This window comes from Taeniopygia guttata, chromosome 3, assembly GCF_048771995.1.
Source record: "Taeniopygia guttata chromosome 3, bTaeGut7.mat, whole genome shotgun sequence".
Taxonomy (NCBI): Eukaryota; Metazoa; Chordata; class Aves; order Passeriformes; family Estrildidae; genus Taeniopygia; species Taeniopygia guttata.
Genome location: NC_133027.1, coordinates 112,782,653 through 112,801,814, shown reverse-complemented (window position 1 = coordinate 112,801,814; position 19,162 = coordinate 112,782,653). Strand labels below are relative to the sequence as shown.

Sequence of the window (19,162 nt, the reverse complement as noted above, 5' to 3'; positions counted from 1 at the left end):
TTTCCTGCACTTTTTTTTTTTATTATTTTACTTTTAAATTGAAATATCAATAATGCAAATCATCTAACATGTGCTGATAAAATGTCTATGACTTTCCACCGTAGTGTCTGAAAACCAGATGCATACAGACACACAGAACAAGGGAGACAGGCCATTAATTTAAAATTTAGAGGACCAATAAGTTTTTGATAGCAATGGGTTACTGTGCTAATGATTATTTAACTTGCTTCATGTAGGGTTAAGTGTGTATGGCTATGTAAAGTGCAGTGCCTTATTGAAGTGAGACAATTTTGCCTCTGAAATGTTATATTCAAAGCACAGGGAGGAAAGCAGCCAGATTATAAAAAACAGTTACTATATGATGGCAAATTTCAAGCAGTTGAGAAGCAGAAGCTGCTACAGTTACAGAATTAAATTTTGCTACTGCAGGAAAAAAGACCCAAACAACCATACACAAAACCAAAATATTTCTGAGTTTCCTCTCTGCTTCTTCTTAGTATCTATTTTAGTATGGCTGTATTTATTGATGGGTGCAAGCACAGAACAGGGATCATGGTTGTGTGTTTTACCTTGCTGGTTATTCTCCTAAGTATTCTCATCCTTTCTCTGGGTTTGCCTTAATTTTCTATTTTTTAAAATTTTCTTTTCTTTTACTTATTCTCAAGAAATGTATTACCTCAATCAGATACCGTGGGATCTGAGGTTTGCTTGTGTCTTTTTGAGTTTGAAGGGACATCTTATTATAAACATATAATTCAGTACTGTACATATTATTCAAGAAAACTCTGATCATTCTTTTTCAAGTAAAAGGTAATACGACTTCTAAGTTAAAAAAAAAAGCTGAAAGTAGCAATAAATGATAGCCTGTAAATGATTTACAGATTTTTTTACTCCAGCACTCTCCAAGTACAGTATGTTTGTGTTTTTTATGTTGTTTATTTTGTCTTTCTAAAGGGATTGCACTTGCTAACCTCACAATTTTGAGTTGTTTATTCTTTATGTGGCTGACTCCTTAACAGTGCTGCCATTTGTGAGTATTTTGTGTCCTTCAGTCCTCCTAGGAAGTTGTGGCCAGGAATCCTCTAAACCCTCTAGTAATTTCCTGTGGGGAGAGGATGACAAAGTAAAGGCTAATGATCTGGAAGTTAGCTGGAATTCAGAGACAAATACTAAACATAATATATTTGCCTACCTGTATATATATAAAAGAGATTTTTTTCCCTAAAAAGAAGTAAAAAAAAAATGCAATGAAAATTTATGACCTTAACATTCCTTCAGGGTCAAGCAATTTATCAAATTCTCTCACTTTCTGGTTTCAATTACACAGCTATTGTGGAAGGAACTTATTTTAGCAGGTTCATTTGCCTCAGTAGGGAATACAGGACTTTGGCCTAATGCTTCACCTTTAGTGCAGGCCATTTGAGCCTTAGAACAAATACCAATCATCACTCTTAGGGAAAAAAAAAAAAAGTAAAAAAAATCTGCATCGGTATGGCCTATTGGAATGGGGTTTCTGTCAAGGTAAACGGTTGTCGGCAATGACTGTGGGAGAGTGGCGATAAATCCCATTTTATTGCTGAAAAATTCCAGCTTCTCTCCATGCCTGACAGCTCCCCACATTCTCGTACCCATTTGGGCAATTTCTGTACTATGTCCATCTGGTTCTTATTACCTCTCAACCTGCCAGTGTCTGATCCAGAAAAAGTACAGGTCAAAAACAGGGGAAAGAAACCAAGGTGATGGACAAAACAGAAAGAGAGTGATTGAGAGACCAAGTCATGCTTCCTGATCCTCCCTCCCCAGCCAAGAAAATATGGGTTTGAGTGGAATAAACAAATTTAAGGGAGGTTATTTGCTTAATTATGAAGTTGCTGTCAATGTCCTTAAAATACAGGATTAAATAAATATTAATACATATGCTCCAAGCTTTGGTATTGCTACCAAATATTTGCCCAGGACACTGGTGACATCTGCCTAAGTAAAACCTTTCTGGAGAAATGGGAAAAGCCAAGACTTCAAATCCTTAAATCTTGGAGTCCTGGTGTGACCATTTCATCTGCAGCCTTTTTCACTGTGCCCTCAGCATTAAGAAGGACAAGACTTGTCTCCAAAGGTTCATTTGGGGGTTGCAAATTGTTTTAGGAGGGCGACAAAGGTATAATTTAATTGCAATTAAAAAAAAAAAAAAAACAAAACCCCCAAACCCAACCCAAAGTAAGTTATGTTAACTTCTTGATAGAAAAATGAAAAGAAAGGAAAGTCTTTATTTTTTATTTCCATGCAAGTTTTGTGCATACTGCCAAACTCAGACCTAAGTTAGAAAGTCCTCAAAACCCCCTACAATAAGTATAGGGAAATTTGATAATTAAACAAAAAATTAAATTAAAAAAATTAGCCCACAATAACTGAAATGTCAATAAGTAAAAAACCAAACCAAAACAAACAGAAAAACCAAACCAAAACAAAAAAACCCATAGGAGCACTTGCTCTCCTCCCAGCTAAAACTATTTTGTGTGGCATTTGTCAAGGACTCCCTAGTGCTATCAGGAGACACGTCCTGCTCCACTTTCAGTCTCTCCCTTCAAGGAGCCCAACGAATTTAATTGCAATTTCTATATTTATTCCACCTGGAACACCTCATTTCCCACCCAAAATGCTGCTCACTGTACCTTTTTTCCCAGTAGATCATCCCTCCTCAGCTCCTGTGGTCTCACGTTAGCTTACACAGCCCCTTCCCACACTCCCTGAAGATGCAAGAGAAATCAAACCCGACTTTTTGGAGCCAAAACATCCTAAAAAATCTGACTGAATTCTAAGGAACAGAAATTTCAGGGTGTGCCCTACCATCTACTCAGTGATCCCTGGGGAGGAGGGCTATTGAGCATCCCAGGGTTGATGTAGGATTTGCTGGCAGGTGTAACGGTCTGAGCTGGCCCCAAAGGGCTGGAAATTGTGGGAGATATCAGGAATTATGTCCTCCCAGTTTGTACAAACCTTTTGGCTCCCAGAAGCTCAAGATGGGGCTCTAAGAGTGAAACAAGACACAGGGGTACAGCTTTCAGAGGAGCTGGAGGAAGATGTTACCCTTGGACAAGGAGATAGGACAAAGAATGAGTAGGAAGGAAAAGGTGGGGAGAGTTCAAGATCTCGCTCCAGAATAGGTGACCTAAAAACACCATGTGCAAAATGTGACATGCACCTCACCACCTGTGCTTGCAACTTCTCCCTCTGATGCTGGTGCATCCATTTAAAATGGGAATTTAGAGGAGATTGCTTTGGTGAGAAAAATCTTCCTCTCTGTTACCTTTTGGTGTCAGTAATGGCCCTGAGAAATCTGACCGCCTGTGCTTAGGATTTGCTTGCATTTGTCATGGATTATAGATTTAGATATTTTTTTTAAGTATTATTTTCTGTGTGTATTTTTCTTTGTTCAGTTTTGGGGGGCATGCCATGCAGATTTAGATGCCAAGATATAAGAGGGTGGTTTGAGACTTCTACAAAAACCTTGGCTTGCAGACCCACTCAGCCACACTGCTTGATTTGCCTGTTAAGCCATTGGATATAAAAGAAACTGATATGAGGGAAAGCCCCAACTTTGAAAATAAAAATATGTCAGCATGAAAATGGTTAATGGTGAGTATTATAGCTTCAAAAGAGCCCATTGGCTACCCCTAAAGGATACCCTGCAATTGTTAAACCCATCAGATGCAACTACCCTTCCTCAGCTAGCCCTTACATTTGTCTGGCTAACAGTAAAAAAATACTATAATAAATCGGTAACATATGTTGCCAGACAAGAATAAGTGATATAAATAAAGAGTCAAGAGACATAGCCCCTCAAGAATAATGTGTAAAGATTTAAACTTCCAATGTATTAGTTAAGCTAGGAACATTTTAGGAGCAACTTGAAAGTGGTGTACTGTTTGTTTATATCATTCCTTCTCCTTTTTTTTTTCTCCCCTCTCTTTTTTCTTCTCTTCAGATTGCATTTTAAATCAAAATGTTCTCCATGACTGACTGCTTTGCAGCGCTAGGGTAAGTCCCATTTTTCCACAGCTTAAACAAAAACTATGCCTAAAAAAATCTATGCCAGAAAGGCATTTTGCTGGGTTTTGGTTTAGGAAATAAGCACAATGTTGTGGGGAAGACATCCTCTTTTTTTTGTTTTTTCCTTTTTCTTCTTCTTCTTTTTTTTTTTTTTTTTTTTTAATCCAAACATAGGAAATTGTGCATGTGCAAACATAGCTGTTATCAAGAAAGCCAATTCACTGTAAAGGTGACAACTCTCCAAACTAGTAATACATTAACAGCTGCAGTATTAAAAAAGAAAATATAAAACCAAATATGCTTTGAGACTTGGCTGGATGTTTTATTTATCTTTTACTTTTATTGAGACATCCTTTGAAAAATGGCATAAAATAAATAGTTTTACAAAGCAACAACATGATCAATCTCTAAATGAGAAGATAAATCAAGGATTTCATTAACTGCTGGTAGCCAGTTTAAATTGTAGTCTCGTCCATAATGTCTATCTATCTATGTATGTCCAAGTTATATTAAAAACCTTTAAATGGCTTTGTAATATCAGCTACATCTAGCTATTATAATAATTAATGATACTGTTTTATAAATCAATATATGTATTCTTGATAAATTCATATCCAGTTAATGGTGTAATTTAAATAAAAAATTAATGTAATAAAGGACATACTGAAATAGGCAGGAAATCTTTAAAGGTTAAGAGGCAAATTTGTCTAAATTCTTTTCTTTGTACCTATATTTTGAGCCAGCCTCCATTGAAATGCAGCTGATAGCAGGCGGGCTCTCGGATCGCACTCTCGCCATTAGTTTTGTTTTAACAGCACCCGGTGAGTTTTTGCAGCCAGAGGAAAAGGGAAAACCCCTTCAGCAGCAGGAATACTTTCCTCCCTGCTTTCTCATCCTGCTGCAAAACTGCAAACAAAAACAAAAACAAAGACAAGAGCAGAAAGCAAAAAGAAAGAAAGTAAAAAAAAAAAAACAAAAACACACCACTTTGGCATTTGGCCAGAAGCAAAAATGGTAAAAATGCTCTTTTTTCACCATTCTCCATCGATTCCATATTTGTACTATTATAAAAATATTTTGCTTGTTCTATATGGTGTCATTAAAAAGGTAAAATATGAACATTATGTTCCAGGCATGAAGTGCATTCAGAGGAGTCTGGAAACCCTGCAGACTGTTCAGTGTAATAAAAAGCTGTTCTTTATCTCTTGTTTTAAATACAGTTAATCCTGTTTATTCAGCAAACACATTTAAGAGCAACTTTGAGGGAAAAAAAAAAAACAAAACAGAAAAAGCTGGAAATTGCCTTTTTCTATCTGCAGTGGTGAGAAATCGTGGCTCTGTTCCTTTGTTTTATTTATAATCAGTAACCACAAAATGTATCTTTAACAATAACAGGGATTTTAATAGGCAATATTAATTGTTCTTCCCTTAACTTTTGATCTGAATTTTTCAAACAAAAGCCTGTTGCCTGTTTATACGCTGAATTTGTTTGAAGAATATCTTTCTGAAATGATGCAAAACATGACACTTTGTCATTTGGACTGACATGGGACAGAAATGTCGTTTTAATCCATTGAGTGATTTTTTTTTTTTTTTTTGGTTTTCTTTGGGGGAGGCAGTTTTTTTCTCAACATTGCTCTGCCTTATTTAGAGCAGCAGTGATCTGCGCAGTTTCTTTTGACACTGATGGGTATTTCAAACCCCTTACGCTGAGGGGAGGGAGAAAAAGGAATTTGCTGCCAGCCACAGCGGCGATGCAGCTCCATAAGCCATTGCTTATTTGCTAAAAGTTTACATTTCAAATGAGCTTGAAATGTAAAGGTGGGCTTTTTGGTGCTGGGACTGTGTTTAGGAATAGAGAGAGAAAATAGAAGGAAAGATGATTATGCTTGTATGTTAAAGACTATCAGGATATTGGTGATACAGCCATTTAAAATGTATTTTGTTTTTTGATGCAGCTAGGAGCTGGAAATTCACAACCATATCTGGGATGCTTAATTTAAGCTTTATAGGAAAAAACATCAAACAGCAGCTTACAGCAACATGCCGAAATACATTACACATTTTAAATATCTTCAGTTGGAAATGTGTGTTATGTTTTTTACCCTCCCCTTCTGGGATCACTAACATGCCTCTCCCCAGACAAAGCAAGGACAAGTCCCATCTTTAAAAATTATCTGCCTTACAGATCAAATTCTCAGGCAGGTTCCCCGCTTTTTATTACCACGGATAACCTCTTAATGCTATCACAATTTTATACTTGTTAAGTGGACATCTTCCCTGTATTTAACTGCAAAAAAAAGCGACTTCATTTTGGGCGGTGGGAGGAAGGAGAAATGCTTTGGGATGATTAGAAACATAAGTTTCTATCTTCTGTCACACCAGCCTATCAATTATTCAAAACCCTACTAAATTTAGATGTCTGTTCCTAAAACGTTGTTTGCACTCGTTCCCTGGGAAGATGGAGGCAGCTGATAATTTGGCTAAATTATGCGTTTGAGCCCAATGGTTACAAATGAAAGAGTTGAATTCGGCAGATTTATTTGCCGCTGATGAAAATCCTTGGTAGCAGGAATTTAGACCTCCTCCTTCAGGGAGCAAACCGAGGGGTGAGGTGGTGCCCACAGGTATTTCTGCGGCCCAAACCCCATTGTTACAGAGAAAAACACGTCAGTGACTCGGTGGGAGGTTTTACTGATCAATTAGGGACTGGCTACTGGGGGTGAAGGGCCCAAAGCAGCCCCTGAGGTGCTTTGTGCCCCAGGTAGTCATTACCTGAGTGCAAAGACCAATAAAGGGGAAATGATTGCTGTTATAGGATGAGATGTGAAGGATGCGGGGTGGATGACTCCGGATCAGGCAGGGTGTAACGTGCTCATCCCAAAGCTGCACTCTGAGCATCCCTGCTGCTGTGCTGGTGTAAAATATCTCCCTTTTCCAGCAGTGCTGGGGTGTGATTGGCAGCAAGTCTGCTCCGAGCGTGGGCGTCCTCCCGTGCGCACCAGTCACAGGACGTGAAGGGGGGAGTTTTTGTAATTTATTTTATTTTTTTTTTTTATAAATAGATAGGCTCTGACAAATAACACCGCCTCTCACAAAGCTCCTTCGCAGCAGCTAACAGACCTCTGCTGGGTTTATCAGTGACAGAACCTCCTTTCCTAAAGGAAATAATATTTTTGGTGAAGATAATTCGGCTGATATTGCAATAGCTCAGGGGGGCAAAAAGCTGCAGATGCTGGAGCAGGAGCAGAGCTGCTTCCAGCAGCCCTGGGCATGGGGCAACTCTGATTGTTTCACGGGGCCAGGCACGAGAGCAAGAGGAGAGCTGAAAGAAATGCTGCTGACTGTGAAAAATAACAGAATAAATAATCAAATAAAATCAAATCCATGCCACAGAAACACCACCCGTTCTCTTGCAACGACAGTTGGTAATTGCCAAAACACAGCCAGCCTTAGGCTACAAAAAAAGCAAAACAAATCCCCCAAAAATCCATACAGAATTTAATTTGTATTGAGAAACCAAAATGTTTCAGGCAACAGCAGACAAATTGCACAAGCCCTTGTGTCGTTCCCTGCTACCCTGTGCTGACTCTTAAGTCACACTGCTGAGGAACATATCCCCATTTTTACAACTGCGGCATAAAGGCAGGCGAGTGGCAACGGGGAGGGGAAAAAATCCAGTCCCCAAAAAAAACCCAAAACAAAGGACGTGTGAGGGCTTTCATTTATTTTGATAATCCTCCTCCTGCTCCACAGCGTTTTGCTGTCTTTGTCAAAGTGAATGACAACAATTTGGCCAACTCTCTCTGAGCTGCACTCAACAGTGACAGGCAAATTATCAGAGGCCCTGCACTCCTTATTATCAGAGGAGAAGTCATCAGGAGGACGTGCGGAGGATCCCTCTCCCCTGTCACTATTTGTCAGTGGGACAAGGGCCACTGCTATGGGTAGCTGACAGGTAATTTCAACAATAACAATTACTCCTATTACTGGTGTCATAAACAATTCGCCCAAGGCATGACAATAGCAAAGCTTTATAATTCAATGCCATATAAATAAATGCCAGCAGGTAACAAGTAATTTAGCTCCAATCAGGCCTTGGCCCTGGCATTAATATTGTTATTGCAAGAAAATGGAAAATTGAAAAAATTCAATATGTTAATGAATTAAGAGGGGTTCAAAGGCTAAGGGAGGGGAGGCATGATCCAGAATTGGGGGAAGGAAGAAATCAAAACCGAAAGATACAAAATCATGCTTTCAGAACCAGCACAAATATGTGTTCATGCAACCTTATAACTAGTTTTTGATATAGAACATGGTCTAGCTATGCTGCTTTTCAGGTTAGGGCAAAAGGCATGCAGGAACCTGAACCCCACCCCTCGCCTCCATCTGCCACAGTGTGAACAATGTGCATCAAAAAATAAACTGAATTTAATGGTTTTATTAAAAACAGAATCACATTTGAAATCTCATGCAAGACACATATTTAACAAAGATTAAAGTTTTATTTACAACTCTGTTGCTTTATTGTCCACTTCTTGCATGCTTTAATCTTTTTTAAACAAGCTCTGTTAAATCATTGATTCTCTATTTATCAAGAAGAAGGATTTTACTGCACTTTTTCTCTTCCCAAATGCCCTTCATAGGCCACGACACCCTACCTCTCTTACGAAAATGATGATCAGCAGCAAACAAGCTAAAGACCAATATCTTCAAGCCCAACTTCTTGATCAACCCAATTTGCAATTTTACCATTTGTCCAGCAAGACAATGTGGCATCAGGCTGACAGCAGTAAAAGAATTTGAAAATCTCTAATTAGGAGAGCTGCGGAGCAATTAACGCATGTCAAATTTCACTTCATCAAGTGCCACTCTAATTTTCCCACTAAAAATTAATGGACTTTTTTTTTGGTGTGTGTGCCTGTGTCTCTGTGTGTGTGTGTGTGTGTGTGTCCCCTCCAGGCAATGTTGATTCAAATCTGCTCAAGATGCAGCGTTGCACAGCTAAGCATCTTCTTGATTACAACCCGACACACTTCTAACTGCTTTCATTCTCACTGCCACAGATACTTTGTCAACAGTCAAATTACGCCATGCTGATAACAATGCATAATGGTCTTCCTCAAAGGAGGCTCCTGTCATGGAGCAGCCTTTCATAAAAACCCACCAGTTTCTTCTCTGGGAAATAGATCTGGATGAAAGGAGTTAATCTTTTGTGGTTCCAGCCATGGTTGCAATGCAATTTTTTTTTTTTTTTTTTTGCTTCTTGTTCCTTCTTCTTCCTCTCATGCTATAGTTTATTTATTTTTGTACTCACCTGAAATTACAGCAGGGAACTGTTTGAAGAGTGATACAGAATGGAAAATATTTATAGTCACTGTTTATACAGGCTTTACTTTAACCACTTTGCTCCAAGATGTTTTCAAGAGCAACATCCTCCTTCCAGTACCACTCATTTCTATTTTTTTCTTGTTGTTTTTTTTTTCCTCTTTTCTTTCTAAAGGTGCAGGGCAGCATCCTGCACTCTTTGCATAAGCAGAAGCCCTGCTGACGTCAATGGGAGTTTTTCCGGGGCGAGGGCTGAGCGCCTTGGCCCGTTGCTATAAACACATTGGGACTTTCTCTTTTAATGGACAGTATTTAGATTCTGTGTGGGGCTTGTTGAACAGGCACATTTTCCAGAGTCCTCGAACATCGTGGGGCTCACAAGACAAATTGTCTTTTTGTCAAAGCAGCATGAGGGCAGGAGAGAAGCACTGAGCTATCACAGGCAGTTTTTGCCTTCCACTCACTGCTCCCTGATCCCCACCTCCCTTTTCCTGGGAGATCAATAACAGCAAAAGTCAGAGGGTGCCATGGGGCAGGATTTCAAACAAGCAGAAGTGGAATTAATAAGAATAACATTCTCCAGAGATATTAATATATTTTTGCCTGTAAGTTTCAGAGCTGAAATACAGTTGTCTTCTCCCTTGGAGAGAAGAAGGGTCAGCACCCACAGCCTTGCCTATCACTGGGGTTATTGCTGCCAACCACCCCAATGACATGGGTAGGGGATATAGTCCTTGGTGTGTACATGCCTGTTTATACTACAAACAAAGCCAAAACTACACACTGCCTTTAATCTGAGCCATCTTTCCATCAATATCTTATTTCTTGTCCCAAATAAATGACTGACATTGCAGTGTCAGGTAACATGGGCTCCTCTCCTCCCAATAATTTTCTGTATCCTCCCCAGCTTTATCCACCCCCATCCTGGCAGGTATTAACATTTTGCAATTAAGTCTGATTTGCAAATAACTGTCTGATATACTAAGAAATGGGAAAATCCAGGGAATTTGGTTCCTGAGTTCTGGATGTTCCCCTCTCTGTGTCCTCCACCTAGGAAGGAGAAATGAGTCTTCTTCTAATGACACAGCCCAGTGCATACACACTCCTGGAGCATCCCCAGACCAGCAGCGTGGCAGCCACTGGGCCTGCAGGTTAATATATGTGTAAGTGCATTTATTTTTTTTTTCCATGTCCTTCCCCAAACTTAAAAAGCACTAACGCTGCTTTTAAACAAAGCAGTGATTATGCACTTTGCCTCGACAACCTCTCCTTTTTTTATTAGGGGACACCCTCCCCTCTTCCTCAAAAAATGCTGCCATAAAAACAATAGGCAAGGCCATAATTTAAAGAGAGAAAAATGTGATTATATAACACATCCTGCAGTAATCAATTTTACCTCCAATATCTGCTTTTGTTTTCAAAATGCTAAATAAACAATACATAATGCATCCCTCATCAGCCAAAACCATGAGGGCTCTGTGCTCAAATAACAGGAAACATATTCAATTTTCCTAACAGAAGACAGTTCATTAAGCTGTGCCACATCAAATAAAACTTTAATTTCTCCAGCATCAGAGTCGCAATGAAAGCAATTGAGGAAGATGAGCCATATGGTACTTCTATCAGCAAACACATATTGCTCATTCCCCCAAAGTTTTCTAATTCTGCTCCCCAGACCTGTGTAATATAGATAATGTGCTCTGAGCGCAGCAACCATGAGCTATCTGGTGTACACTTCTAATACTGTATTTAATGGGAAATAATGAATCATAAAAGCCTGCAGAAGACGGCTTTTGCTAACCTAAATCTCAGCTGTAATTTCATTGTTCTGTGCCTAAGATGCTGTTTGCCCTTTTCAAACAGCAGCAGTTGAACATAATTATGCTGCTACAAACCTGGGCTGCAAAAAGAAAGCCTTCCTAATAGAACCAAGTTTTTATTAACTCTTGAAACCCTGAGCTTGGGGCAACTGCAAGCAGAGAGCTGCCTGTCAGGTTTTAGGGTTCATTAAAGCACACGTACATGTATATCTTGATTTCCAGTGCGCAGCCCCACAAATTAAATTGATGATTCCCACATCGGGCCAAAAATGCAACAGGAGAAGGCTGTGAAAAATTAGGAAATCTTCTTGACATCGGGAAATCCGACACTTGTCTGCTCTAACATCTGTAAGTGCCAAAGAAAGAGGGGGATTTTTTTCCTTAAAGGTAAGTCTATTTTTCTTCTTCTTGCCAGATATAAAAATTGTGGTTAGTGCCTGGAGTAAAGGGCCCTCTAAACTTTATAGTGTTTACCCTCCATTTATAAATCCATAATGATCTATTTAATGATATCATAAGGTTAAAAGTTAAACAGCACTGTATTTTCTCTGCCTTTTAGAAAGGCAGGTTTGCCTATCTCCGAGGGGCGATCGGTCGGGGTTGTTTTCTGAAGAAGCCTATAGGTAAAGAGGCATCCATACGTTCACTCAGGAGGATTCATAAAGGCAAGGACGAGAAGATAAAGGCATTATTTTGACACGATGACCCCTGGAAAATGTCTTTGACTCATCCCAAGTAAGCGCCTTTCTTTCCTTCCTCCACCCTCTCCCCCTCCCCTCAAAATATGGGGCTAATTTAAAACATTTTCTAGATATGCTACTTATACATATTGAAAACATATTTTAGTGTCTGTGTTTGTTTTGGCAATATATAAACAAACAAACAAAAAAATAAAACCCCAATTAAATTAAAAAGAGTGACTTTTAAAAGTTAAAGATTGTCTTTTAAAAGCTTATTAAAATCAGCATGTTAGATGTCTGTCTTTGAATTAGCTCCGAGGCTTGATTGCTTTCATTAAAGCTGCCTCTTTGGGTGCTGCTTGGTGAATGTTCAAATCTGGATTTTTTTTCCCCCTCTTCTCCATCCCCCCAGCCCCGAGTTGCTTCTTACTACTTGTCAACTTGAATTTTCCCTCCAAATTTGAAAGCAAAACTTGGATTATTAATTTTTTTCTTTTTTGAGTAGCAACAGCCATCCCCACCCTGCCTTCCCCCTTGCAAAATACCATGACCAAAATCACCAGCAACCCGAGTCAGAGACAGACCAACAGGTAATATAGACACTAAAAATAGATATGTTAAAAAATAGCTTAAAAAAAGACGCACCCAAAACACCCCACCATGACCAAACCGACACCCCCAAAAAACCCACCCCAAGCCGCCAAAAAACTCGGAGCAATCACACTGCTCGTAGCCCATGAATGCCTTAAAAACAAATGTTTAAACAGGTTTTCTTTTTTTTTTTTGAAGCGGCAGAAAACCTCTGCATGCTCCAATGGGTTACAATAACAATGCTCTATTGCAATGTAAAACAAGCTGGAGGAGAAAAAGGTGCTTTTTGTTACCATTTTATCAAAGCTGTTCATCTTCTAGCTGCAGGCAGCATTTTGCTGGAATTGCAGATATTTCTCTGTCCGGGCTCCTTTGTTTGTGCATCTCATTTGCATATATTTATCTCCAGCTGAGGGTGCTTTCAGCTCATTAAGGCCTCCCCTCGCATTATTTCATAAGCCAGCTGCTAGGAGGGATTTCACCTGTGGTGACTGAGAAAAGAGGGGTGAAAAAACCAAATTCTTCATTAAAAAAAAAAAGGAAAACAAAACAAAACAAAAAAAACCAACAACCAAGGAAATCTTCTGACTCTCTTCCCCTATAAATGGGCACCATTTGTGTTAAACAGCCTCTTGTCATGATAGATGCCTCCTGGGGTCAGGGGGGAAAGTTGATTTGAAGGTCAGCAGTAAAACAACAGACAAACCAGACGCCAAACTGGTTCTTTAGCTGTCGGTGGGAGCAGTGGTACAACCAGGTCTTGAACCTTTTTCAACCTCTAATAAAACAGGGGAAGAATCTGAAGTGGAGCAACCAGGCCCCAGAGGGAAAAAAAAAAAAAATAACCCACAAATAATATCAATATCGAGCAGCAACGGGAAACAACGGGGCAGCTCTCAGCGTTACGGGCGCTCTGCTATTGTTTCAAGAGCTGGGGAATTAATTCCACTTATTTATTTAAGGCGTGTCAACTCGCTGCCTAAACCTGTTTCGGTGTCAAGATGAATAAAACTTTTATGGCTCATAAAATAGAGCCATTCATCTCCATGGTCTTTGTGGTGCCTGGGTTGTTGGAGCTTTTTTTTTCCCCCCTTTCCTCCTGGTAGGCTGAGCTGGGCCAAAATCTCTGTGTCCCATTGCTACCAACTCACTCACAGGAGAAAAGAAAATTTGGACGGGGCATCTCAAGCGAAACTTCTGGGTTTGATTAGAAACTGTAAATGTTAATTCATCATAGTCATGTGCAAAAACCCCCATCTCCTCTATTTCCCCAGCCTAAAACCTACAATGAATTTACATCATCTATATGGAGCTTTGGACCAACAGGTAATAAAATACAATAAAGCTTGCTTTTTATCAGGACACGCACACAAAAAAATCCCATTAATTATGGTTCATGACTACTCTAAACCAAATGTTCAAATAGTAGTTGGAAATGATGCATAAAATCTCAGCATGTTCTGATAGGTTATAGAGTCAGTGGTTTATTGCAATGTAAAACAAGCCACAGGAAGAGAGGGTGGTTTTGTTTACCATTTTCATCAAAGCTGTTCATCATGTTGATATACTTATGCTATATTGTGACCCTTACATACGTTGCATTTCATATATTTATTTTCCAGGTTGTTGCCACTTTTGCTGCCTTTGCTTCTGAGAAGCTGAGTAAATCCTCTGGCCCCTTTCAAATATTTTCTCATCTGCACTGAATTTCTACTGACAAACCAACTGATAGATACAGACCTTAGAAATATTTATAATCACTGAGTAAGGTTTTCTTTTTTTTTTTTTTTTTTTACTTAATCTGAGGCAATTAGTTCCTGAATAAACACAGACTAAGTAATCTACCTCCTTGAAAGGTAATCAGACTTGAAAAGCGCTGTTTGGTCCTACCCAAGAAAAGGACAACTTGATTAAAATGCTTTGGAGATTAGCTTTCATTTCTTCCCTGCTGCCCTGAAAAACATTTTATAACATCCCAATAACTTTTATTTTCTCCCCATGCCAAACCTGGGGCCTCTGTTGGTTGTTGCTGTCCTTTCCCCCACCTTTCCTAAATCTTTAACCCCGCTTCTTATTTTTCTTTGCCTCTAATCTAATCACTAATTCCTTGACTTGGCCAAATAGTTAAAAATGTTAAGTGCTGCTCACAATTCCTGCTGCCTCCCCCACGTATCTGTCTCTGTTTATGGAACAGGCCCTGGTTTCCTCCTGCTCTTGTTCAGCTGTAGGTCTGCAGGTCAGGAGACTGTAAATACACACAGTGCTGCCCCAACCCATAAATCTGAGCAAAGGGCAGCCTTATATATTCAGATAAGGGATGTAAAAAAAAAAAAAAGCAAGAAGAGATCCAGGAGATTCTATGGTGAATGAAGTTCTTTGCCAGACCCCGAACCCTTGCAGGATGCTCCAGCCAGAGATGAATCTGAAATACTCACCCTTCTTCCCACCCTGCCTTGTTTATGTCCAAATCATTACAAAAAGCATTTCATTACCTTTGGGGCAAAGAAATTAAACACGAGATTTCAATGGCTTTCTCTCCTCCAGGTCTTTTTTGCTCTATTTCCTGTCCTTCTTTCCCTGCCCCCCCATTTTATTTCCTGCACCTCTGAAGCTTTCAAGGGAACAGTCCCCCTGTTATTACTTCTCAGTTCCAAGGTCTTAGAATAAATAACATTGTTATTACTCACTTCACCAATTTCCAAGAAGAAATATTGCTGCAGCAAATGTGAGCAGCACTAATATTTGCAAAGTGATAAATGGATTGTTACATACCTTCCCGTCTGTGTGGCCTCCAGCCATCCTCTGGCCGGCTGCATCCCTCCTCGGGGTGGGAGGGAGGCTGCCTTTGAACTTTGCAGGGTCCAGACACTTCGTGCCTTGCACCAGAATCTGCCCCAAGCCCCCTCCCTCACTCTCTGATGGAGAGATAATTTTTAATGGACCGTGCCAGAGATGGTACTGGGGCTGGGGGAGAGCAGGAGCCACGCTCCAGGACCAAGCAGCCAAGTGAAGATGCTTTTGGCACACGGTGTCTTGTGGGTTTTGTCAGTGTTGGGTGTTGCAGGGAGATTTGGGATGTCCCCAGGATTTGGGATGACTCCAGGAGTGTTGCTCCGCTGCCCTCCACAGCTCCTGCACACAGCTGCTCTGGTGTGGGTGACACAATCCCAGGTGCCACAACGTGAGCCACCAGTTCTTCTCCAGTGATGTGAAAAGTGGACAGAAAAAGCCTGCAGAGGAGAAAAATTATTTTTCAGATTCCCCCCACTCTGCCCCCAGAAATATCTCCAGTACCTGAATGGGAATGCATGAACTGCAGTGGATACCTGAGGTACCAGGGATATAGATGATTAGTGGGGTGAAAACTGGAAAGACATATTTCCAAACACCACCATCCTCACTGCTCATAAAAATTCATTAATTCACATGAAATTTTGAGCAAGCTTTCTTAACCAAAGCTGAAGTTAGGGAGGTGCTAAGGCAGCGAGCAGTCTCCTGGCCTCCCCATGCCAAGCCTGGTTGCTTACCATGTAACTTCTGAGCTTAAAAAGAGATGAAAATTAGAAAATTCACATGAAATAATTAAAAACCAATATAATTTTGGATTTTTGTTAAGCAGCAATTTATATCTAGCTCTGAGACATGATTTGGGCTCTTTGATATTATTAAAAAAAAATAAATCTCCAAATCAAATTATTCCTGGGCTGCAAGTCATGCTGAAAAAAGCTCCACTCTGAATTCACAGTAATAGAAACAAACCAGCACATTTTCCTTCAGACCCACAAAGAGTAAGTTGCTGACATTTCTTAGGCTGAGTCTGTTGCATTTCCACGCCGAGGCTCTCGGGATAGGGGCTGGGAGGGTTTGGTTGGATGACTTGAATTCCTTGGTGTGATAAACACCCTTACATTAGGTTATTCAGGCACCAAAGGTGATGCAAAAGATTATTCTTCACGGGCACAGCAAAACTAAGATGCTCCAGAAGCATCATCCCCAGTCCAGCACTGCTGGTGTGGCATTGCCTCTGTGGCTGGGGCACCAGCAGGAGAAGGGGTGAGAGCATCTGGCAGTGTTGGCATGTGAGTGCTGTGCCCACAGGGATGGGGAAAGTGGGAGGTGGAAAGACTGGAGCTGTTTATTAGGGGTTTTTTTTTCCTAAGGGATACAGTGATCCATAAAAGAACGAGCAGAATTCAAGGATTACAGGGAGAAAATTATTCAGAAACTGTGAGCAGAGGTATGAAAGGGTCAATCAGAAAGGAGGACAAAAACATATCTGACATGTTTTCTTCCTGACCATGGTAAATCCTGTCTCCTTTTTTTCTTTTTTTTAAATTTTTTTTGCAAAATGAGAAATATTGAAAGGAAGGTCACCAGTCAGAGGAAAAACTAGAAATTCCTTTGGGACAGGCTCTCATGCAAAAGATATACAGTTCACTAGTAAGAAAAAACAGATAATCTGTACTAGCTTTTAATAAAAAATTAATGTAATTAAAGAATCATTAAGGTTGGAAAAGACCTCCAAGATCATCAATACAAGCCATCCATAATACTCTCTCATAAACATACATGTGTGTGTGTTTATGCAGCTGTAAATAAGCATGTGATTGTGTACATATATGTGGGTGTGCATATATACCTATGACAAAAACTTGACGAGCATCAAATGAAAAATAAAATGAGCTGCAAGATTATTTAAGGAAAAAAGCGATGAAAGCGAGTGAGAGCTGTGGCAGCAGTATAGTGAGGAGCTATCCCACTGCTTGGAAACATCCAGAAACCTTCTTAAACATTTATCAGCACCTTTCCTAACTGTAGAAATGCTGGGAGTGCCCCAAAAGAATTATTCTTCAGGATATTCCTGTCAGGCAGGAAACCTTGTGAGAGCAGCATTGCTGGTTCTCTGTTCTGCTTCCAGCCCCAGAAAGCACACAGATAAAAAGAAAAATCAAAATAATTGAATAGATACAAGACATCCACATTTGTATAAAAAACATGCTTTGAAAAGGGAAAAAAAGAATCAGGTCTTAATTTTTTATGATTTCTTTTTCTCAAAGAGAAAAATAAAAAAGGAAAAAGAAAAAGAAAGAGAGAATGAGAAAAAGAAAAAGGAAAAGGAAAAGGAAAAAGAAAAGGAAAAGGAAAAGGAAAAGGAAAAGGAAAAGGAAAAGGAAAAGGAAAAGGAAAAGGAAAAGGAAAAGGAAAAGGAAAAGGAAAAGAAAAAGAAAAAGAAAAAGAAAAAGAAAAAGAAAAAGAAAAAGAAAAAGAAAAAGAAAAAGAAAAAGAGAAAGAAAAAGAAAAAGAAAAAGAAAAAGAAAAAGAGAAAAAAAAAAAAAGAAAAAAGAAAAAGAAAAAGTCAGGCAGTTCTTATTTTATCCAGACCAGTTCATAAATCCCAAGTCATAAATCCACATGATATCCCAGGCTGCTGGATTTTGCATTTGGAGCTCTGAAAGACTGATAGCTGAAAGATTTATAAAATCCCAGGTAGCCAGAGTGCTCCCTATTGGCTCCACATCTGAGAGGTCCCTGCATCCTGCTTAGCCCAGCAAGCTGGATGTATGGGATATATTGTGTTCAAGAAGCAGCACACCCCCACCCTGCTATTTTCAGATGTGATGAAGGCTAAAAATTTGATCCTGTGAGGTGGATGGGCCCTGTTGAGGGACTTTTCTTCACAAATGTGGGGACAGCTCAAAAACTGGGGTTGCCCAAAAACTGCTGCCACCTTCTGCAAAATTACACCGTGGTTTGTGTCATAGATGTATGATTTACCTTGTGTGGTAGACCTGACCATAAACAGCAGAATTGTTTTGGCTGCTTTGAATAGATGCTTAATTTTGTTTCTTGTAATATCCTTGAGCAGGAGTGACTGCTCAGTAAGAACAGATGATCATCACTAGGCCAGAAGATGAAGATATTTCGAGGTGAACATGGCCAGCCCCTCAACAAATGATGGTACCTGAGATGCCTCAGAAACAGTACAGGTTGCAAACAATGCAGCTGTCAAAGCAGCCAGCTCACATTTCCCAAAAAGCGCTGAAAGATGATGATGAGAGGTTTTTCTCATCAGGTCAGTGATTGTCACACCTGGCTGTGAGTATTGGGGTGAAGGGTCCCCAAAACAGACACTCTGAAGGCTGATTTGTGCTATTTGCTATGCTGAAAAGGTGCTTAAGCCTTCCCTCCCTTCCTCTATCCTTCCTCAATGACCTTATTCGAACTTAATACTTTTCTCCAGACTTGTAATGACAGACATTTTTAATATGCTTCTGTTGAATTAATAAAAAGATTTTAAAAAATCCCTCTTCTGCAGTTACAGAATTTGTTTTATAGCTGTAACTAACATCGTTGTTACTGAGAAATTAAATGATTTGCTTTATGTTTCATATATTTTTATTCATGAGTCTGAATATATTGAAGCCCATGAGGAAAATCCTCCTTCACCCTCCTGGAGAAACAAGATGGAATCAACCTGAGCTCTGCCTGTTTGGAGTTTTATTAGAAGCACATTGCTCGGATAAAAGCAGATAATTTTTGTTGTTGTTGTTTTTTGTCTGGCTCTATTAGTGGAAATAAAGCATTGCAATGGTTTGTGCTCCCTGTGGAGCATATGCAATGGTTTATGTAATGGTTTATGCATCTCTGCCTTTGATCAGCCACCTGAAATGAGCACTTTGAGTGGCTTGGCTAGCA

General features: G+C 39.7%; 1 long non-coding RNA gene across 5 annotated transcripts; it reads left to right on the top strand.

Moving 5' to 3' along the window:
- The first annotated feature begins 3,946 nt into the window (after positions 1–3,946).
- Positions 3,947–18,855, top strand: LOC115494545 (uncharacterized). 5 transcript variants are annotated; one of them, XR_005980041.2, is made up of 5 exons: positions 3,948–4,035; positions 10,430–10,538; positions 11,418–12,465; positions 13,741–13,792; positions 14,089–18,855. It is a non-coding gene; the product is annotated as an uncharacterized lncRNA (long non-coding RNA). The 5 variants fall into 5 exon arrangements; XR_012055354.1 differs by having other exon boundaries at positions 3,947–4,035; positions 10,430–12,465; XR_012055356.1 differs by lacking the exon at positions 3,948–4,035 and having other exon boundaries at positions 9,650–11,930; positions 12,381–12,465.
- The last annotated feature ends 307 nt before the right edge of the window (positions 18,856–19,162 follow it).